General features: G+C 37.9%; 1 protein-coding gene across 3 annotated transcripts in view; it reads left to right on the forward strand.

Moving 5' to 3' along the window:
* Positions 1–12,586: 12,586 nt before the first annotated feature.
* snap25b (synaptosome associated protein 25b) overlaps positions 12,587–18,987 on the forward strand; it is a 53,350-nt gene continuing 46,949 nt past the window's right edge. The window contains exon 1 of one of the 3 annotated variants that reach the window (XM_079832571.1): positions 12,587–12,724. The gene's annotated coding sequence lies outside the window, so the exon portion shown is untranslated. Of the gene's footprint in view, positions 12,725–14,015; positions 14,178–14,971; positions 15,347–18,987 lie in introns of those variants that run through there. The other 2 variants (XM_079832573.1, XM_079832572.1) reach the window with 2 other exon arrangements.

Below are 18,987 nucleotides of genomic sequence, written 5' to 3' on the forward strand. Positions count from 1 at the left end.
AGTTTCCTGTGTTTAAGTTAGGTTTCCTTGGTTTTTCATTGATTGATTATGATCTGCACCTGTTCTCTATTTCATTGATAAGTTTGACTTGTTTAAACACTGAGGCCCCGTCCACACGGAGACGCGTTTAGCTGTATATGTAAAAAAAAAAAATGCGTCCACATGGATCCAGCGTTTTGGGAGCATATTTTTTGAAAAAAGTTTTGAAAAAAAAATATGACTGAGAAAAACTGTTAAATGTCAAAAACCGTCAAAAATGTCATCGACAGGAGCCAGTTGAGGTGGCTCGGGCATCTATTTCGGATGCCACCTGGATGCCTTCCGAGGGAGGTGTTCCGGGCACGTCCCACCGGGAGGAGGCCCCGGGGAAGACCTAGGACACGCTGGGGTTCCCCCGGAAGAGCTGGAGGAAGTGGCTAGGGAGAGGGAAGTCTGGGCGTCTTTGCTTAGACTGTTGGCCCGCGACCCGGACCCAGATAAGCGGAAGATGATGGATGGACCGATATTTTTTGAAACCGGGTTCCAGAGTGGATACATTTGAAACCGTCACCCTTGCGTTTTCGTGTGTACAGCCAATCCGTATATTTTGTGAAACGTTGATGTCATCACACCACGTCCCGCACAGTAAACACTAGAAGGGATACAACTACGGGCACTGGGCATGCGCACATCAATATTGCGCCATTTAATTACAGTGTTTGCATTATTGTAAGGGTAGGTTTAGGGTTGGGGAAGGTGTAGGCATTAATAAAACACAATCTGGTAAGTAGCAAATCAATTTATTATTTTATTGTGAGATTTTGCCTCACTTCCGACCGTTGCTGTACTCCTTCTAGCCACAACTCTTCTTCTCCGTTTTTAGTGTATTTCTGGGGCAGAGTTACAGCACCACATACTGGTCTGGCATCTAAACATCGCTTTGAGTCGGTTTCCGTGGTTTCGTGTGTACGCAGATATTTCATCAGACGAGGGAAAACAAATATCGGATAGGGAATGCTCTGGCTTCGGATGTGGATGTGGCCTGAGTTTGTTCAGGTCATTCTCCGTTCTCATCTAGATTATATTGGTTGCTCGGTTCGATGTGTTTTGGTATCCTTTCTAAACATTCACTCATTGCGATTAAATCCAGTGTAAGCTAATGTCAGCCGTTAAAGGATTAGTTCACTTTGAAAATGAAAATTTTCTTATCCCCATCTCATCTAAGATGTTCATATATTTCTTTCAGTCGAAAATAAATGTTTTGAGGAAAACATTCCAGGATTGGGATCCTTTCCGACGTGATGACATCATAAGCCATAAAGAAGAACAACACAGAAGTCTCGCATTTGAGGTTAAAAAGTATATAAAACCACTTGTTGTTTTTTTAGAAAATGGCCGATGGTTTCACAAGATAAGACCCTATTCCTCGGCTGGAATCATGCAGAGCCTCTGAAGCCCTTCGAAGCCCTTTGAAACTGCATTGATTTGGACCTTCAACCTGTAGGTTGCCATTGAAATCCATTATGTGGAGAAAAATCCTGGAATATTTTCCTCAAAAAACTTGAACAAGAAAGACATGAACATCTTGGATGAGATGGGGGTGAGTAAATTTTCAGGAAATGTTCATTTTGAAGTGAACTAATCTTTTAAGTTACTGAATGTCAGTGGGCGGGGCCAATGGTGCAACAATGTATACATTTTCGGCGATATCTTGCTCTGGAGGCTGTCATATGCAAATGTATTGGCCCGTGTGACGTCGCAAATCCACCCAATCTCCCTCATACCACTCCTCTTTCCCCACCAACCTGTCTTCTATGATCCATACTTACAAACAATATTAGTTCCAAGCTCCCTTTTACTAAAACATGGTAATGAGACTAAAGCAGGACACCTGGGTTGGATTTGAGCTGAAATTGCAATTAGCATGGAATGATTATTATTTCATTCTCTGCTAAGATTTTCCATATTTCAAAATAATTACTGCAGAAATGCTTGAAATTTGCCATCATTCTAATTTGAATGTCGCTTTATCAGTTTTGAAAGCAGTGTGTTAGCATATGAAAAATATCCTGCAAATATGCCTGCGTTTTTTGCAGTTTGTGGAGTATGAATGACAAAAGTGTTTGTGGATTTTGAAAAATGTGGTGATTGAATGCATTTTGTCTGAAAGCAATGAAAAATTATTCACAGTTTGGTCCGTATACACTGAATGTTTTGAGTTTTGAAAATTTGGTTTCAGTATTGAACAAATGCTTTTACATTCAAAATGGATGAACAAGTTGTCATAATATGTCAAGCATATTTCTATACATTTCCATTCTATTTTTTTTCTAAAGATATTCGTTGGGATGTGGATGAGAATTTGTGGCCCAACAGACAGGAACGTCAAGAGGTGTAGGAAGACTGCACTACAGCACTGCATGTACAGTTTTCCCAAGGAGATTGTCCTATGTTCATATTTCTTTGTGCTATGCAGTGCTGTCTTTTCCTTTCTGTATCGCAATGACATGGTCTGTCAAGAAATTGTCAAAAAACTGTAATGGTACAAAGACCTCTTATATGTCAAAAGATCACAGCAATTTTGATCCCTTTAAAAGACACCAGCAACTGCATAGCAAGTTGGCCATACACTTACCATGGAAGATGTTTTAAATGTTGGTCATCTCAATTGTAAGTTCTGCAAACCTCGATAGAAACTCAGAACACCTGCACATTGTTATTCTCAGGCTCTGACTCGGCACATTCATGTGAAGGAGACGCTGCGGAGTCAGCTGGAACTCTATCTGTCATTCTACACTGTGCAACCGGATGTGATGATAATTCAAGTGGCTGTCGCAGAAAGGACAAGACATTGAGAATGCCAATTCTTCTGAGCTACAGACAGAAGCAGGACAATCAATGAACAGGTTGATTTCCATATGAAATAACAGACTCAATCATACACCGGGACTGCCATAAAAGCAACTTCTTAAACGGGACGAGAAAATGATAATCGGCTCCAGTAATTGCCTTGATGTTGTGGCACTCACAGACACACTGACCTCAGCTCCTAATCTTTAGCTCCAAAGGGAAAAAAAAGAGGAGGGGGATTGGAGAAAGGCAAATGAGGAGGGATGAATATGTAGAGAAGCAGATGAAGGTTAATCAAGAAAAGAAGTATCATTAAGTCCAAATGTTATTCAAGGAGGGTTTTTTTTCATTAGTTTTATAATTCAGGTCCTGGAGGCTGATTGGTCAAAACAACATTAGTCACTCTAAAGTGCATATAAAAGAAACACAAATTATACAAAAACGGACAGCATTCAACAGAGTATTGAGCTTGTATCCCACAATGCAATAAATGCCATAAAATAAAGATATAAAATTGTTCTGTATTAAAGGAACACGCTGACTTTTTGGGACTTTAGCTTATTCACCGTATCCCCCAGAGTTAGATAAGTCCATACATACAATTTTCATCTCCGTGCGTGCCATAACTCTGTCTGTCTGACGCACCCACCGCTAGCCTAGCTTAGCACAAAGACTGGAAGTAAACAGCTCCAGCTAGCCTACTGCTCAATAAGTGACATAAGAACACCAACATTTTCCTATTTACATGTTGTGATGTGTATAGTCACAGCGCATACAAATAACAAGGCTACATGAGACACAGCCATCTTATAAACGTATACATACTGGGGACTATATTCTCAGAAGGCGCAGCACTGCTCTACTTCTGAGAAGTGCGGAGTGATTTGCTCGCATGTTCCTTTAAAGAATAGCAGAGTTCACATTACAAATAACAATAACGGCACAGAGAAAAGTTGGAATCACTTTCAGAATGATTTATCCAGCTGATGAATGATAACAACATTGACAGCCAATCAGAATCCATCTTGCTGTAACGAGCTTGAGCATTTAAAGTGACAGAAAAGCATACGCTTAGATTAAACAGAACGATAGGCCTACCGTCCGCTGGTGTGGACTCTATAGTTATCTTTATAGTTATCGTTCTTGTGTGAACAGGTCTTAATGCCGACTCATTATTTAAATGGACAACCAAATGTTAAAGCATTTTACCCAAAAAAAAATTTTTTGTTTCCAATACCATAACTGTACAATAAATTAAATATGCAGCTTGATGAGGTCATGTAACAACAGTGCATTTATCGGTTACACTTTATTTCGATAGTCCACTTTAGACATTCTACTAACTATAAGTAACTTTGCAACTACATGCAAGGGGGTAATCCAGCACCCAGAAAGCGTACCTTCCATAGGGGAATGCTCTTAGCACTCCATTGACTCCCATTCATTTTGGCGTCACTTTGACAGTGAATAACTTTACATCTGAGGCGTTTAAAGACTCCATTTGTCCATTGTTTATTTCTAAAGAAGCACGACAATGTATAAAAGGTTCCATTACCTTGTATCTTACACTATCGCCCCGTAGAAGCCGTTTTTGTAAAAATAGTGAGAATTGCGTCATAACCACGCGACTCTCTGTCGCACAGTAGAGAAATTACCGTATAGACCCGTATAGACAGGAGGAGAAGCTTGCAGGCAATCTTTTACTGTCTATGAGGCAATTTATTAAAATAAATAAATACTATGCAAAATGACAAAATAATTCATCAGAATACTTACCAAAAGTTGCTCCTGCTCACGCTCTCCGTCTCTGCAAGATTCTGTGATTTCAGATTTCACTTTGCACAACTACTAGAAGACTTACAACTGTCAGACAGGTTGCTCACATCACATCGTCGTCAAGCTCAGTCTGCGGCTTCACTTTGACTTCACTTTTCTCCATTGAAATCTATGGGGTCGCTGTGTCCATTTATTTTACTGTCTATGACTACATGTCAACTAATTCTAATTCATTTGCAAATATGAAAGATATGAAAGAATTTAAAAGATAATTGCGACTTTTTATCTCACAATTCTGACTTTATATCTCACAATTCTGACTTTATATCTCACAATTCTGACTTTGACTTTATATCTCACAATTCTGACTTTATATCTCACAATTCTGACTTTATATCTCATATATCTCACAATTCTGACTTTATATCTCACAATTCTGACTTTATATCTCACAATTCTTACATTATATCTCACAATTCTGACTTTGACTTTATATCTCACAATTCTGACTTTATATCTCACCTTTATATCTCACAATTCTGACTTTATATCTCACAATTCTGACTTTATATCTCACAATTCTGACTTTACATCTCACAATTCTGACTTTATATCATGCAATTCTGACTTTATAACTCGAGAAACAAGAAAAATAGTCACAATTACTGCAATGTTTGTTTAATTCTGTGGCAGAAAAAAGCTTCCATAGAAGGGTTAGGGTTAGTAGAATCAGTTGACATTTACTAGCAAAGTTACTTAGAGTCAGTAGAATGTCTATTGGAGAACATTGAAATAATGTGTTAGCAGATATTAAGCAGACAGTCTACTAATAAACCAATCTATCTACAGAATGCGTTTATGTGTCAGTAATATAGCAGAGCCTCTTGTACCTTCTTGGTCAGTCATATTATGGTCTAAAATACAAAATTGTGAGAGACCACCAATCGTTTACTATTGTTACCTTATTTCCCATATTAAAGTTATTTGATCCTATTTGACATCTTCAGGTACATTATAGTGAGCAATTAAGTCCTTTAAAATCTGTGATATTCCATGCTGCAGTAATGCTGGATGTCATATCTATGCGAATTATTAAGACGCACACATGATATTTATGGAGATAGCTCTCTGTAAATGTGCCTCTGTTTATTAGGGGAGACCGGGGATGGTTGTAACACGGGTCAGTTGTAACAACTCCAATCTGTCCAATCAGGAACTAGTTACAAATCACCTGATTCACTTCGCACATGCTCAGTTTAGTCCTTATTCCACATGTGAAAAAGTAGTGCTCTGTGGCAGACATAGCAGATGCTAGTGAGAAAAAAAAAATTTGAGCTAAGAAAGTTACTTTTTTTACTTTTTTTATTTTTGTTATGGGAATTTCTGCTTTGTAGTTAAACTCATCAAATGTAAATTATGTTTATTGTGTGTCTGTGTAGATATTTTTCATGCAAATTTGTTAGTGCTAATGTTTTAGCTGTTAGCTGTAAGGTGAGCTAGTTCATGGCTACATGACTCTGGGTTAGTTGTAACAACAAGACTCGGGGTTAGTTGTAACAATAATGAAATGTTACAACCTACCCCAAGAAAATTTTGTTGAATCTATTTATTTTTTATTCGAATTTCAGTATGCCTAAAGTCTATAAGATCTGTGGCAAAGTTGTATGGCATTTGCCATGTAACCTTGTACAGATTCTGTAGAAAGAGGAGGATGTCAGAAGAGAAGGGTTCAGCTGAACTTCCAAGAGTAGGCTACCACAGTGGAAAGAGGGTCTAACACATAGATGGGGACTAACACCTTACACACACACACACACACACACACACACACACACACACACACACACACACACACACACACACACACACACGTTCAAGTGGTCAATTTCAATATTTTACTATGGCCAATACTATGACTTACAGTAACAAACGTGCTTACACACAATGTTTGTGTTCAAGTTCAATTTATTATGGTCAATTACTATGACTGACAGTTATATTGTCAGTCAGTGTTGAATAAAAAGCTTTCAAAATATTTTTTTTTGTCATAATCCTTATTTCATTGTGTTACATATCACCCCGGTGGATATCATAATGTTACATCTCACCCCAGGGTATGTTACAACTAACCCAGGCTATGGGGTGAATTGTAACATTTCACTCCTCGTGTTTAAAACTAAACCATGCATTTTCTGTTTGTGTTGAGAAAATAATAGCTATGTAATTTAATAGCAGACACTTGTAACTAGTTTAAATCACATTTTGAACACACTAGCTTGAAAGTACTCTAAGATATAGACAGAAAGGTAAAAAATGTTACAACCATCCCCGGTCTCCCCTACTTCAAATGGATTTTCTCCTATATAATTTGCAGCAGTGTGATTAAGCCTACACACAAATCGGGATATTGTTTCCAGTGCTTATTCACAGTTCAGCATGCAATCATCAATGGTAGGCAAATGATGAGGTTAATGACAGATTTCCCACCTTTTTTTTTTACCATGAGCCACATAGGATAAGGGCTCCTTTTGACGTATTGTGGGGGTGAGTTCTGGCAGTCCTCATTTACAAGAAAGACTGAAGGGAATCTGGCTCAAATAAATGAGCTTTAATTGGTAACAGTGTGGGTCCTGTAAATGTGCGCTTGTGTCAAAGAATTCAGGATTAATCAGCACTTGCACTGCTGGTGCGAACTGAAAGAGCTGCAATGCTATGTAAATCACATCTCATAATAAAAACAAAATTCACAACCCAGTCTGAATTTAAATGTCATCAAGATATCAATATGCCGAACTTCATTCTGGATAACAGCGGCGTCTTCAGACAGTATAAACGTGACATGGGTGCTAAAGACGTGAGAGTAATAGTCTTGTAAGTGTAAATCAATATATTTAGCAGGGTTTCCTGTTTGTTGGTTGTTGCACTAACAAGCATTACTGTCTCATTTGTATGTGTCTGGTCAATATCGGCACCCCAGTTCTTTTCTCCTCTGTGTGTGTGATTTGTTGTACAGCGAATGTTTAAGCAAGTTGCTCATTCTAGCCGAACTGCTCTTTGGACAGTATTTTATCACAGAAGAATCCTGACCTTCATCTGTCCTGTTGAATTAAGTATCCAGATTTTATGTCTTGATTTGTCTCGATGTAGTGAAGCACTTTGCCAGATTGTTTTCTACTACTAGCGCGTTGTTTCTCTCTCTCTTTCAGGTCCTCCTTCACCAAAGTCAAACACAGTAACCTTGTCAAACACATTCTCCTCTACGCAAACACACTCCAGATACAAATGCCAGAAAGAACAGTATGAAACAAACCTTTAGGAGCCTTTAAATAATCAAATAAGTGCTATTGATTCACGCTCCTTATCTGAATCTCCATGTCTCTATGGCTAAAGCGCTTTTTATCTGATCTTGCTCCTAATAGGAGATCAGGGAGGCTTGATGCTTGGGGCAAGAAACAAAAAAGTGTTTTGTCTGTCTCTCTCTTTTAAAGATATTGGAAATACCACCAATACATCTATTTCAGAACCAGCTAATAAATAAAGGTTCTTCACTCATCCAACCATTTTGGAGAGGGGTTCACTCTGCAATTCAGGAGATAATAGGAAAAAGTTTTCTTTTTTCCCCCTCACTATTTTTGTTGAACGACTTTCCTAAAGACATTTTTGACTCAGACTCCAGACCTCTGTTTACAACCCTTACATTCCTGGCTAAGAAATGTATACTAATAAAATGGTCTTCATCTCAGGTCCCAACTATCTCCATGTGGATTTCTCAGCTGTCAGCATTTCTGCCTTTGGAGAAATTGACTTATGACCTCAATCATAAACAGGACAAATTCAGGAGCATTTGGGAACCTCTCCAATCCTTCCTACAAAAATTTTGAATTTTTATTTTAAGAGTGGCTTCTCTTGTCGTGACATGTTTTTTGTAATACAGGTGCATTTGTACATTCTATTTAACTTGCAGCGCTTGGGGTTTGTTTGTTTGTTTGTTTGATTGTCCCTGTCTTCCTTGTTTGTAATATTTGAAAATTAAAAATCAGGACAAAAAAAAAGAAAAGAAAAAGGTTCTTCACTGGCATCAGAGGTTTCATGAAGATCCTTTAACATCAATGGAACCTTTCCATCAGGCTCTTTATAGTGTAAAAGGTTCTTTAGACTATTAAAATGTTCTTCACACTAAGAAAAAAAATGGTTCTTTTAAAGGTCCCATGGCATGGCATTTTTCTATTATTTTATAATGTTTCCTGAGGTGTACTTATATTGTTAGCATGATTTTTACATCAAAAAATGTCATAATTTAGGGGAAAAAAAGGCATTTTTTCTATACTGATGTTTGCCCTGTGGCTGAATGCCCTGTTTCAAGGGGCATGTCTGCTGTGAGACTTCAGTGAAAACGCCCACTGTTGTGATTGGCTGACATCTTTGCATTTGAAATGAGTGTTAGATTATGTTGCGGAGGGGGCGTGGTTTAGCGAGGCACTGCAGGCACTGCATGCATGAGAGAGAGAGAGACTGACAGGGCTCTAGTGAACCACGGAGAGCTGGAGGAAGCTCCAGACTTTATTGTAATATATCATATAATTTGTTTTTGTGTACATTTTTGACATTTCTGTGCGTTTAAATAGGTTTTAGGTCTGTAATATCTGTTTAAATAAGTAGGGACTTTTATTTTGACGGGACGGGTGTTGCAGTCTACAGAGCGATATGAAAAAAGAGGGAGCACTCCTGAGAGCTCGCGGTTCATCATTCAGTGGGTTTAAGCAGATTTAAAGTTTACAGTTTGTTTAGCACCCCACGAATAGACTATAGGTGTGTATGCGCTTGTTTACTGCCATTTGTAATGAGTATGTTTGTGTATTTCGCTGTATTGTTTGTTAATGCTATGGAGAGAGTGTTTGTGTACGAGGTGTTTATGTGCACTTCTTTGTTTTTTGTTCAGCTCTTACGATGATTTTTGGAGATAAATGGTTTCAATAAACTCCTGAAACATCAGTAAAGTCTAGCCATCATTCGGACGGGGTCCGCTACATTTATTGTACTGAGTTGTTGAGAGCGCTGTGCTGTTAGCGCAAGCTTATTTGTATGTGAGAGTTCTGAATAAACAGTCCTAGTCACGTCGACTCTGTGTCTTCCACCTTTATAACACATGTAATGTACCATTACAGCCGTCGAGATGAACGAATCGTCAAAGTGTGGATTATAGCATTATTTTATGATCTATTCCTATCACATGAAAAGCTGCAGTGATGAGCATTGAGGACACAGACGGTCTGTTGATCGCGTGAATGCAGTGATCTCGTCATTGCAACGTGTTTTCTCTCACAAAATGCTTTCACCACAACTAACAGCAAACACAATATCGATAGGAATACAGTAAGAGCTTCGTTGTGCAGCATAACGTTCATTATAATGGCAGTTTGGGCAAGTGTGCAGATACACTCGCGACGTGTGATGCATTACGCTTAGGGCATCAAGACAGCGATCATTAAACAATCTAGAAAGAAAGTCTGAGTGAACTTGAATGATTAGCTACACATCAGAAATCACTGATCACAGATCAGGCATTAATGAACACTGTTACTCACTGTTTGTTGCGGTGCTGTCGAATCCATATCGCAAAGTCTGTTTGTAAAGCCTGTGCTGACATAAACTGAATCCATTTTCTCCGAGTGCTCTGGGCGGGCAAAGCAGAGGAAGGGGGAGGTAACCTTTCCTGGTATGATGTCATAACAGGAAAATTCCAGATCAGCTCGTCTGAGCTGTCATTTTCTCAAAGGCAGAGAAAGACAGCCAGAACTCGGTTTACACCCATCAAAATTTTTAGCCACTTGGGGACCATATAAAGGCTAGGGGAACTCATATTAATGTTGAAAAACCTCATAAAATGAAATGTTCATGCCATGGGACCTTTAAGAACTATTCACAGAAAAGTTCTTTATATGGAACCCAAAATGGTTCTTCTGTTGGATCGCTATGAAAACCCCCTTTTGGAACCCCCCTTTATTTTTAAGAGTATTTGCATACTTATCACTCTTAAGAAAAATTGTTCTAAACTGCACAAAATTAGGGTTCTTTGGCTTATAACAACAGCAGAACCCTTTTGGGGCTAAATAGAACTCGTAAGGTTCCATAAGGAACCATGCTTTGAAAGTGTGACCCTGGACCACAAAACCAGTCATAATTCGCACAGGTATATTTATGGCAATAGCCAACAATACACAAAATTATGGGTCAACAATGGGTCAAAATTTTTGATTTTTCTTTTATGCCAAAAATCATCAGGATATCATTAGAAGATCAAGTTCCATGAAGATATTTGGTAAATGTCCTACCATAAATATATAAAAAATGTATTATTAGTAGTAATATGCATTGCTAAGGACTTCATTTGGACAACTTTAAAAACGATTCTATTCAATATTTAGATTTTTTTGCACCCTCAGATTCCACATTTTCTAATAGTGTGTTTGTATCTTGTATCTCAGCCAAATATTTTTAAAAAATCCTATCCTAAGAAAAAAACATAAATCAATGGAAAGCATATTTATTCAGCTTTCAGATGATGTATACATCTCAATTTAAAAAAATTGACCCTTATGACTGGTTTTGTGGTCCAGGGTCACACATAGGACCGTAATGGTGTTATAAATAACCTTTTTTAATAGTAGTTTATTTTCATTAATATTAGTATATTATTAATGTTAGTATTATTAATATTATTTTTATATATCGTTATTTTAGTCCTCTATCTGCCTGGTCTTTAACTTGTTTCCTCTTTCTGGGTTTTACATAAAAAACAGAATGTTGTGTCAGTTAGGTAGGCCTACTTTTATTTTTTATTGACATGGCAAATTGTAGCAAAAATGACAGTGCTCTAACAAAAGTTGTTTGCTGAATACATTAATAAATAACAATTGCCTGTGAACGTGACATAGATGTAATGAAGACCAAGTTCCAGTGAAATATCTTTACAATCCTCTATGATGTCTTTGTCCTTCATTATGTGTGTATTCTGAGTGGCATTTTCTCATTGCAGATGATGATGTTATGGTAAGTGACAGCATATGAAATATATTGAGTTTAGAGTTCGTTAAAAATCCAACAATATGGATCATAAATTCAATATCTGTTACTTTGTGGAGAAGAGAAAATGAGTATCCTCAACAGAACAGATCTGCTCACACTTACATGTTCTGCTAAAATAAAAGAGAAAACGACATGATTGGTAGGAAACCAACTTTTAAAGTTAATATTTATAGACCATTTAAGAAAGAAATCCTTTACCTGTGGAGAGTGTGTTGACAGTCTGTGTAGTTGTATAGCTGAGCTCCAGTAATGAGGTGGCTTTGACAGTTACAGATTTGAAAAACAAAAAGGCGGGAATAAAGAACCCTAACACAAAGAACCATTTCAGCATATAAAGGGTTTTTCAGGACGATACAGCTCTAAATGTAAAGAAGTGTATATGCAAAACACAGTATTTAATGAGCTGGTCAGATTCAAACAAAATGGCCAAATTTGTAATTCGGCTTCTCAACAACTCATTTTTATTGAAGAATAAATGCTTCCTGAAATGCTGACATTTGTTTATTTGAATCTACTGATGCTCAGAAGGTTTCCTTTGATTATTGTCTTGAGGGCAACTTTGGGGTCAAAACAGTTGATAACCACTGATCTGAGGTCACAATCTATTAGGTGATATCCAAGGTCATTTACTAGAATGTTAATTGAGAAGGAAAACGCTTAATTTCACAAGCACAATAAATCATATGGAGCCAAGAACCAAGGAACCCATGCACTCCAATTGAACATATAGCCGGGATCAATGAGTGCAAATTCCCTAGCAGCCTCGCCCTGGTGCTCAGGGTCATAATGACGTCATCCTGGATGAGGGCGGGGTTATTTACACTCACTCCGGGGCTGTATGTGCACGCCCTAGTGTGAGGGTCATTATGACGTCAGGGGGGGCACGCCATCTTTGATGAGGGATGAGGTTTTTTTCACTCACTCACTCACTCACTCACTCTGGAGCTGTGTGCACACGCATTAGGTGACCTAAATCAGTGCTGAAGGAGGCAAGGCGATAGTAACATCCCCAACGTGGTTCATCGAGTGCGAGGTAGGTGTTTTCCTTTGTTTTTCTGCACGAGCTTTTGCTGTAGACGCTTAACTCCCACAGGTTTACTTTGTTAGTTTTTTTGTTATGGTGTAATTTGCGTTTTTATGGTCGACGAAGTTTCGGCTCGTGCCCGTGCCTGTTGTGTGAATTACAGCACCACGGACAGCGCACGCTAAGAGGCGCGCGCCAAAACAGTAAAAAAACAGGCAAAACAAGCGCGAAACTAGTTATTTTAACACCGAATTCATTCTTTTGTGTCCATAGTATAAATAAACTGTCTTCCTTCGAATTAATCATAATGTGTCCTAGTTTTTGAGGAGATTGAGATAATGAGCATTTTTTTAGACTCGTATGAAATGAATGTTTACTCAAAACAAGTAGGGTTATTCTGGACTGTATTTGCAATTATGTACTCAGATTTTTTTCTTCTTCCTTCAAATAATGGTAGAATGTACTCTGAAAATGTTAGTAATTTGAATTGAAGCCATGCGATTGTAAAAACCTCTTAATTGGTTAACTGTAAGTTCACGTAGCCTAATATATAACTAAGCAATATGAGTAGCTACCGCTAAGGTAAAACATAGTTTCAATTATAAGAATAACGTACACGTCACCTTTTAATTTATGGAGAATGGGAGTTCCTGTGTGAAGTATCACATTTTTGATGGATTTGATTTAAAATGTACATTTTTATGCTTTATTTGTTTATCAGATATGTGCGTTGGAATGTTTTGTATTGCATTTATGTTATGTAATTATTATTCATAGCAATATTTTGTGATTTTTAATGGTGTTTATTAACATTGTGCTCTGTTGTGATCATTGAACACATTTGATGAAGAAGCCAGTTTTGATAAACTTTAATTCATTGTGTTGCATTTTACAGTAAAAACTGATTTTAATGACTCTTATATGTTGATATATTAGCATTACACGATTTAATGACATTTAGCAAAATTCCATACCAGTATGTAACTTCACATATTTATAGGCTATATATATAAAAAAACGTTTATTTTATATATATATAGCCTATATATATATATATATATATATATATATATATATATATATATATATATATATATATATATATATATATATATATATAAAACCATACATTTATATACAGTATAAGCTTACCCTCCATGCTGTTATGTTTTTCAGGCTGTAACCTCATAAAGAAATATTGGTATAATATACGATTTTATACGTTTGTTGATAGATGATAAGTGTGATAAAAGCTGATACAGCTGTTCTCTATATCAATCAAGGCTCCCAAAAGTTTGTCACACCTCTCCATGTGCAGTGAGCCAACAGACATCAATTGTTTAAGCAGAGCCTTGGGACTTTGTAATGTTGGCACTGCTCTTCTGTTTTTGGGGGGGAAGTATGGCCAGTACGGATTGCATAACTGTTTTTCTAGGCCAGGGTGGGTTTTCTTCGTCATCAGGTCTGTTTACAGCTTTTATATCTTCCAACAGGGTTTTGGCACCGAATTGTTCCCTCGGAGATGCTGGTGACAACAAAAAGACGTTTTGTTTTAGGGTTCATGTGTGGATGTTTGAGGAAATGAGTCGGATTGTTGCTATATTTTTAGATTAGTGTCAATATGATCCAGTTTTAGAGGTGCTCGAAGCAGGTGGAAGTGAAAATTTTGATCGCACACTCTACCTGCATGCGTTCTGTTCCAAGGGACAACACAGCGTGAAGTCTAGCGCTGCTTTTCCTAACACATGGTGTTTAAAAAGATGGGATGTATTTGCCTAGAAATGATTTGGTGCGTCACGAAAATGTTTCAAGATATTTTCCTTTTTAAAAAGACTTATCGTGTGGTTCAGCACTGATTTTACAGAAACATGTGATGTAACACGCTCCTTGGGCTGCATATGACTTTATTGGCCGCGTGGACGGCGCCGTATGTCAAACAGTCAGCGTACAAATAGTCTGTTCGCTGTAATGTTCTCTTCCCTTGATGACTAATGCCATCCATGCTGTGCATACGGGCTGTGCACATGACAGGCTCATGTTCTGCTCTAGGCGTGCAATGCTAACATGTTCGGGCCCCTCTGTAGGGTCAGAGAGATAGTTAGCAGTCCACATAAAAGACTGTGGCTGGTGGCTTTAACGGATGGCTTCGTACAAGCTACCTCCGCTCCATCAGATTAGTACACTGGGCTTTATCCCTTCCTGAATGGGACACTCACTTTGGTTTTAAAGCTGTAATCCCCTCTGGTAAAGATGATTGCTTTGAACCTCCCGAACGCTGCTGCACTACACAGCCAACGCTCTGACACAAATATGACAATTATATAATCGTGAAGTTTTCGAATAATCATTCCATGCTTAAAATGTTTTAGTTTTTTTATGGTAGCAATGTTCTGCAGGTTTTGTGGCGTCCTTTTGGTTTGCGTCTCTTGTCTGTGCGCAATCTATGGCATTTAACCAGAATAGCAACATTTTCTAAAGGCAGACTTTCATCTTTTTTTCTCCTTTTCTAAAAAGGACATGTGGTCTTTGATAACAAAGCACATTTCACGGCTTGTTCTTCGTAACCGTACATAAACCTGCTGTGGCTCTTCGGCTCGTCACGGGACAAAACAAGGGTTGCGTCCTTCAAAAGTATGTGCAACTTGCTTTTATGAATGTTTTTTCTACGGCTACATGTTATTGGGCAAATCGTTTTTTTTTTTCTCAATCTCTTTTTGCACATTTTTATGCTTTGAATCTCATTTGCAACCCTTTTATTTCAGCAAATATTTCTATGATTTCGTGGACGTGGATCGAGACTTGATTTCATCCCTTGGCTTGTGAAAAATATACCATTTGGAACCAAGCAGGCTTCAAACATAAAGATTTGTGATAACAGGCGAAAAGGAATGTAGTTGCAGAGGCGGAGAAGGATATTACTTTTTGATTAAAGATTACAAAGACAATGCACTGATGCTTTGTGCATAACAAGACTAGGAATGTGCACTGAGAAAGGAAACCGAGCTAGAAGTTGACTATTTCACAGAGTGTACGTTTTAAAAGGGATCTACATATGTTGTTTATAATGCCATATGGCCTGTGGCTTCTTATGGTACAGTGTTTTTTGGCCTAGTTTTTTTGCTGCTGTACTTTTGGCTTCATGTTTTATTCACCCTTTCTTCAGCTTTAAAATTCCTGCCATGGATTTTATATACATGGTTTCGTGGTCTGTAGCAGTTTTGGCATTTGTATTGCTGTGGACTTTTATATATTGAGTCCCAGTCACACTCTGGGTATTAAGGGCCCTATCATACACCTTGCGCAATGCGACGCCAGGCGTGACAAAAGTGTTTTTTGCTAGTTTCAGCCTGACGCAGTTATCATTTTCACGTCCATACACTCGCGCCCATCTGTTCGTCCATGGGCGTGCTGGTCTGAAAATGAGGTGTGTTCAGGCGCATTGTTGGCGCTTTGCTATTTTGAGGCAACTGAAAACGACTGCGCCATTGACCAACACAAGCCTGGTTTAAAGTCAATAGCGCAGTATATTTTGTGTTATTTAAAGGGCGCGTTAGTAATATGCGCCTATAGGGGGGTGCACGACACGCATACACTCTGCTTATTACACACACAGGGATGCACAGCAGCACAAAAACATTTTTAAATATTAAACATAAAAGGATTCCTCTCTGGAGAAGCGGTCAGTCTTTCCGCTCGCAAGATCCGCCATGTAAATAGCGAATCCACCATGGTGCAAGCGCAACTGGCTTTTAAAGGGAATGGGAGATGAGACTCTGATTGGTTTATTGCATGTCACACCCAAAACACTAGGGAGACTATAGGGACGACCCTTTTGGACCATGCGCCTTGTGCGCCGACCGCTTTTCCCGTCGTTAAACTAGCAAAAGTGTATTCGGACATGCCCCAAGTTTGTGTTGTTTTTCCTCTTAAAAGCTTAAAAAAAGGGATGCAATGATATATACTAGGGATTCTACAATACTCAATATAATATTGAACCGTTCGGTACGGCATTCACGGTTTAATACGCGCTTGTGAATTGCATTTTTTTTCTGTTCGGTTTTGCATTTAATTAATTATTTTTCTACACATTCTATCAATTGCCTCCATCCCAATATACTGAACAACGCGAACATACATTCACATCACACGTTAGTGATAGAGTTATACTCACGAAACTCTATAGATATTCACAATCACGAAAGTTCATTATTTGCATGCGTTTCAAAGCCTTGCCGGTTAAACATTTCATCAGTGCCGCCGCTCCCACCACGTGCATCACGCATAGGGCACCATGCGATTTTCCGTCAAACACGCGATTACTGGACAAAGTAGTCTTACTGCGCTAATACTGTTAAATACACACAAGGTTTACATAAACACAGTCGGTTATGTCTAAAGTGAAAGTAAAATCGGCGTGTGTCTGTATATTAGATGCGTGCAGGTCTTAAATTGACAGCAGCGCAGCCTAGCCTAGAACATGTTGCCGCTTGTCCTTAAAGGGACAGTTCACCTCTAAAATGATGTCATTATTTACTCACTCTAATGTTGTTCCACACCTGTATTAATTTCTTCTGTTGAACACAGACAATTGAACACCAGACAGTTGATGGTAGCCATTGACATCCATATTATTATTTCCTACATTGGGGACCAGCAACTGTTTGGTTGAAGAACAACATTCTTCAAAATATATTTTATGTCCAACAGAAGAAATAACTTTATTCAGGTTTAAAACAACTTGAGCGTGAGTAATCGATGACAGAATTTTAATTTTTGAGTGAACTATCCCTTTAGTTGTTAATAAAACAACAAAAGACAAAGAGAAAATTACTCGCTGCTCTTGACTGAAAAACTTTAATACAGAAACTTTCATAAGAATCAATGTATATTTTATAGTGAAGTCTATGTAGTGTTTTATTTTTACATTTATTCATTCAATTTCATACTTAAATGCTGCTGTACTGCTCTGAGCTACCAGTGTAAATCTTTATATACATTTATTGTATATTATACTAGGAATGTGTACAAGGGTTTTTTAAGTAAAGTTTTAAGTTTAAGTAAGGGTTTTCAAGTGTTTTAAGTAAAATAAAGAAAAAGTATTGCAATAAATTTTTTTTTTTTAAATTATCCTTAACCTCCTGCTGTTCCTGTCACCTAAGAATAGAATAGCAAAAAACTGAAAACCGTGGTAAAAAAACCAAGGTATGTATTGAACCGTGGACTAACTGTATTGTTGCATCCCTAATATATGCAGTTTATAAAAACGGTGTGCATTTGCATTGTTATACAGATCTGTTGTTGCATTTTGAGTTTTATTCATGCCTGTAGGAAAAAAAGAATTGTTCTTCTCCTGAGAATACCTCCTCTGGCACACTAAAAGTGTTCCCTCCTTTTATTAAAGCTATTTGATACGTAGTCAAAAAAAGCAGATAACGTAATGAATAATAAAACACAGGATTACCGAGCACAAATAACTCTGCCTGTGTCAGAAATGAATTCCACCTTTCTGCATCACCTTTGGTTGCCGTCCCCATATTTGCCTTTGGCAAGGAGAGAGAAAATAGACTCATAGCACAAATATGGCCCTAGGTTAGTCTCTCCATTTTCCCACTGATTTAGGACCAATTCCCCTCCCATGGAGTCTGTCTGCAAACATAACGAGAAAAATGCAAAACCGATGTCCGATTTTGTTTACAGACACAATATCTCCAAAGCAACACATGGGAGCGTGCTGGTTTTGGCGCTCTGTGATGAAGAAAGTTTCTCAGTGGAGGGCCGGCCACTGCTCCAGGGACTCTCCTTGATCCTGGGATCAGGGTTTTAATGGAGATAAGCCTCTGGTGTGTTGGAGGCATTGCCCGGGGGTTTAAGGGTCATATGTGACCAGATGGTCCCTTGCGAACTGAGCAGAATGAAGCTATACATCGGAGCATGGTGGCATGGTATTGGAGGGAGGGACCTTTGGAAGCACAGGGTCAGGTTAGATATGTTGACAAACACATTTGGGTCACACAGGGGTCACCACATAGCTTTAGAATTACATTCCGTCTGTTTTCCCTCATGTTTTTAATAACTTGAATAACTATAAAATATTATATAATGAGTTTAAATTATCAATGACAATAAAACCCATACATCATATACAACAACTGTTATTTCAGTATTATTTATATACTTTTATATAGTATTTTATTAATATTTTTAATTAGTTTTTATTTTCATATTTTCAGTTATCATTTTAATCATTTTAATTTTAGTTTACCCCTTGAATG

The sequence above is a fragment of the Gobio gobio genome, assembly GCF_949357685.1.
Source record: "Gobio gobio genome assembly, chromosome: 13".
NCBI lineage: Eukaryota > Metazoa > Chordata > Actinopteri > Cypriniformes > Gobionidae > Gobio > Gobio gobio.